This window comes from Oratosquilla oratoria, chromosome 34 (genome assembly GCF_046742065.1).
Source record: "Oratosquilla oratoria isolate Oo_2021 chromosome 34, ASM4674206v1, whole genome shotgun sequence".
NCBI classification, from domain to species: Eukaryota; Metazoa; Arthropoda; class Malacostraca; order Stomatopoda; family Squillidae; genus Oratosquilla; species Oratosquilla oratoria.
The window spans coordinates 5,542,897-5,547,896 of NC_134810.1; positions in this window are offsets into that span (position 1 = coordinate 5,542,897).

Below are 5,000 nucleotides of genomic sequence, written 5' to 3' on the forward strand. Positions count from 1 at the left end.
AGAACAAGGACAAAATGGAAAAATGGAGGGAGAAAGGGAGGATGGAAGAAAGGAAGGAAGAGAGAAAGGGAAGGAGAGAGGGAGGGAAGAGAGCAGGAGGAAAGAAGAAATAGAGATATAGAGAGGGGTAACGAGGGATGAGAGAGGGAGAAGGGGGAGAGAGGTGAGGAAGGGTAAGAAGTTCTGGATCAGTGGAAATAGAATGGAGTGATGATAAGGTTGACGAATGAAGAAGAGGTGGAGTGAAGTGGAGTGAAGGAGTGAGGGCGAAGGAGAGAAGGACAGAGAAAGAGACGGAGGGTGAAAGATGGACAGGTATCCTCCATACTTCTGTAGAGAAGATTGGAGGAGGGAAAAACGGCAGATATGGAGTGGGATAGAGGGAGAGAGGGTTGAAAGAAGAGAAGAAATATAGAGAGAGGGAAAAGAGTGAACTAGAGGGGGTGGAGAAGGAACAGGGAAATAAAGGATGGGCTGGTGGAAGAGAGATGACTAAAGGAGATGGAGATGTGTGATTGGATAGGGAAAGAATGATGGGGGTGTAGTGAGAAAATATATTAAGGAGAGGGAGTAGAAGTAGGAAAGAAAAGTATGAGAAAAAAGGGTAAGGAATAGGGGAAGAGGAGAAATGAAAAGAAAGGAAGAGAGAGAGATGAAAAAGAAAAGAAAAATGAAAAGTGGGAGGGAGGAGAATGAAGGAGAAAGAAGAAGGGGGGTAAGGTAGATATAAAAATGAGGGTGAGGGTGAGGGTGAGGGTGAGGGTGAGGGTGAGGGTGAGGGTGAGGGTGAGTGTGAGGGTGAGGGTGAGGGTGAGGGTGAGGGTAAGGGTGAGGGTGAGGGTGAGGGTGAGGGTGAGGGTGAGGGTGAGGGTGAGGGTGAGGGTGAGGGTGAGGGTGAGGGTGAGGGTGAGGGTGAGGGTGAGGGTGAGGGTGAGGGTGAGGGTGAGGGTGAGGGTGAGGGTGATGGTGAGGGTGAGGGTGATGGTGAGGGTGAGGGTGAGGGTGAGGGTGAGGGTGAGGGTGAGGGTGAGGGTGAGTGTGAGGTTGAGGGTGAGGGTGAGGGTGAGGGTGAGGGTGAGGGTGAGGGTGAGGGTGAGGGTGAGGGTGAGGGTGAGGGTGAGGGTGAGGGTGAGGGTGAGGGTGAGGGTGAGGGTGAGGGTGAGGGTGAGGGTGATAAGGAAGATAAAGAAGGTAAGGAGGATGAGGAGGACGAGGACAATGAGGATGGAGAGGCAATGTGATTCGGAAGGCGAAGGAACACAGGGAGAGGGGAAAGAAATAGAAGAGGAGAAACGAATACAATATGTAAAGAAGCACAGCGTAATAACAAAGGGAATTGTAGGAGATTATGCAAAAAACGCCAAAACTCTCAACAAATAGGAAATGAATAAAATAGAAATAACCAATTAAATATATAAACAAATGGATAAATAGATAACAAATGACTGAATATATAATCAAATAAATAAGTATAAGACAAAAATAATTAAGTAAATGAATGAATAGATACATGCGCTCTGGGAAGAAAAGGAAGGGAAGGGCGCTTAGACAGCGAATGGACAGAATAATCATATAAAAATGGAAATAACGAACTTAGTGGAGTTAACGAACATAACGGACTTTATCGATTTAACATACTTAAGGGACATAACAATCGTAGCGGAATTAACATATTTTACTCACTTAACGGACGTAAGGGTCATAACGAAATAAATCTATTTCACGCACCCCAATGACGGGGCGGGGTTAACGGACATCACGTACTTTACGGACGTATCGGAATTAACGGTTTTCACGCACTTAGAAGACGTAACGGAATTAACCGACTTTGCGCACCTAACGGACGTAACGGAGTTAATTGACTTTATGCACTTGGCGAATGTTACGGAATTAACCTAGTTTACGCACTTAACGGACGTAACGGACTTAACAAACTCATTGTAACCGACACTAACCATCACCACCCATGCACGTGATCCACACACATGCGATATGGCACTCGTCTTGCAGACCTTACCAATTTTCCAATCTCAAAACAGCTTGACTAAATGCAACGTAAAACAAACAACGCCCCCGCAACACAAGATGCACTAATGTCACCAGACAGACCCAATGAACCCTTTCTCATACGTACCCCAATTACATTACCGTAACTTAATATATATAAACCATATCTAACTACGCCCACCAACCATATAACCAACCCCTATATAAAAGAACTAATACCCATATCTATTTTTTGATGAGTAACACATCTCACATACGGCAACCCACAAAACCTCTACCCCCTCATCTTAATACGAACGGCTGCGCCGTTGGAGATAGGAGTGCCTAGATCACGTACCTGGCACTAGGAGATCCTTGGTCACGTACCTGGCACTAAGAGGGCCTTGGTAACGTATCTGGCACTAGGACTGCCTAGGTCAAGTACCTGGCAAGAGGACTGCCAAGGTCAAGGCCCGACATAGGGTTGTCTAGGTCAAGGATCTAGTTAGTTGAGGTAGGGAGACCTCTCACTTATCTCTCATTATACATAATATTCGTACCTGAAAATAAACCAAAGACCAGCAGAGACTTTACCTCACCAACTAAATCACCTATTATGTAGCAAAACACATTTCTTTTGTTAAACTCATAAACTTCACGAATTTAATCAGCGTAGTAAAAGTAATGGAAACCGGCGGATGTAATGGACGTGACTGACAAAGAGAACGTAACAAATATAATGGACGTAACGGACATAAGGACCTAATGAAAGTAAGAAATGGAAACTCAACACATAGAGTGTCCGATTCCATAAGAGAGTGCAGCAATAATAATAATAATAATAATAATAGAAAACAGAATCTACCAAAATAAAACAAATTCAGACAAAGAGAGAGAGACATAGACAGGCAGAGAAAGAGAGAGAGTGAGAGAGTGAGAGAGAGAGAGAGAGAGAGAGAGAGAGAGAGAGAGAGAGAGAGAGAGAGAGAGAATGTGTGTGTATGTGTACGTCAGATCGTGAGGAGGCAGATAGGAGACAGAAGGGGAGGAGACAAAGAGAAAGGAGGCACAAAGGGAGGGTACAGAGGGGGAGGAGGTTGAGGGGGAGAAGGCTGAGGGGGAGGAGGCTGCTAAGGGGGAGGAGGCTGAGGGGGAGGAAGCTGAGGGGGGAGAAGGCAGAGGGAGAAGAGGCAGCGGGGGTGGAGCCTGGGGTGTGTATTAACTTGTGTGTGCGTTAGCTCGGGTGTCTGTCACCTTGGGTGTGTGTCAGATTGGATGTGTGTCAGCTTGGGTTTGTGATAGTTTTGGTGTGTTTCATCTTCAGTGTGTGAAAGCTTCTTTTTGTGTCAATATTTGTGTGTATTAGCTTTGAATTCTGTCACCGTATATGTGATAGTTTGATTATGTATAACTTTGTTTTTTAATCTATGTTTTGTCGACACATTTTTTCAGCTTATGTCTGTGAGCTGTGGTGTGTATGAGTGCATGTATCTGTGAATGTATATATATATATATATATATATATATATATATATATATATATATATATATATACATATACATACCTGCACGTGCATATCATATTTATTCACACACATGTATATGTTGCCATGCCGAGTTAAGTATAACTGTATACAAACATGCAGGAAGGCCTTGCCTTCCATCAACAAAGGTCTGGCACGTGTTAACATCATTCTTTGTCAGTGAACAGGATATTCTAATTTAGTACCTGAAAAAAATCACCAGTATATCTGGCAGACAACCAGATGTATTAGACAGACGCTACCCAAAATTCAGAGATAGACGGACAGGCCAGGAAGACTTACTCCAACAAGAGAGTTCCCTCTACTAAGTCTAGAGAGCATCTCTCCGAAGATAACAAGGGCGAAGAAGCTGTGGACCTCGAAGTTCCTCATGTCACTTCGGAAAGCTATTATGCGATCTCCGTTATGTTAATAAGTCGATCCTGGGGATTCTTTGGAAATGCGGAATGGAGTAGGGCAGGGAAGGGGAGTGGCCTCTGGGTCGGGGGAGATGTTATTAGAGTGATGCCACGAAAGAGATACTCTACTGGGAGGAAGTTGGATACAACCGTTGACCTGTTATATTTGTTGTGGACCTCATATACCCAGACTGTATTATTTGCATTAGTTTTATGCAATCAACGTTTCAGGAGGATTTTCATTAAAAACCCTACGGACCAAATGCACACAGAGTTGTATTAACATTTGAGACTAATTTTCACTCAAAGAAGAATACTATTTTTTTAACACCCATTCCTTTTTCTGCTGATCTCCTTAAATTTCTACTTTACCACCTCCTTGGACGCAATATTGTCTCCATGGATAAAAGCACTGTTACCACTAAAACACTGTTTTTTCTTTTTTGAGTGGAGTCTGTAATCATAAAGAAAATACTGCATACTTTTGATCCGCAAGGAAGTGTATCGATTTCATAAGATTCATGCAGTCCTTACCCTAAATGAAGAGGAGAATAGATAAATGTGAGTTGTAATTACGAAAGTGAAGCTGAAGGAATGGTGCTGGAGGAACATTTTTAGTCACTAAGGTTAGAGGACTGATATTACGTCTGTGAGAAAAACGAGGTGAGATAGGTGGAGCTGGAAGATGAAAGGGACAAGGGGTGCAGCTGTGCCCAAAGTCACCTTTGCCTTATGCGTTTTAGAGATTTGGAGCAGTGAACAATCACTGCTGGGAATCGGAGAGATGTGTGGGATTTGAACCCACAACTATGCAAAAGCAAGACCAGCACACTTCCGATTACGACACCAGCAGACATGGAAGAGTGAACAGAGCTGGAAATGTGGCTGTGGACAGAAGTGAAAGAGGGACGGTTGGTAAAGCTGGAAAAGGAATCGGAGCTCAAAGCTGAGGAGACTGTGGAGACAGCTTGGAGAAGGTGGTGGTAAGAGATGAGAGGAAGCAACGCAAAGATCTGGAAAAGGTGCTTTGCACAGAGGTGGGAAAGGAACAGAGGAGAGAGAGATTGAAAAA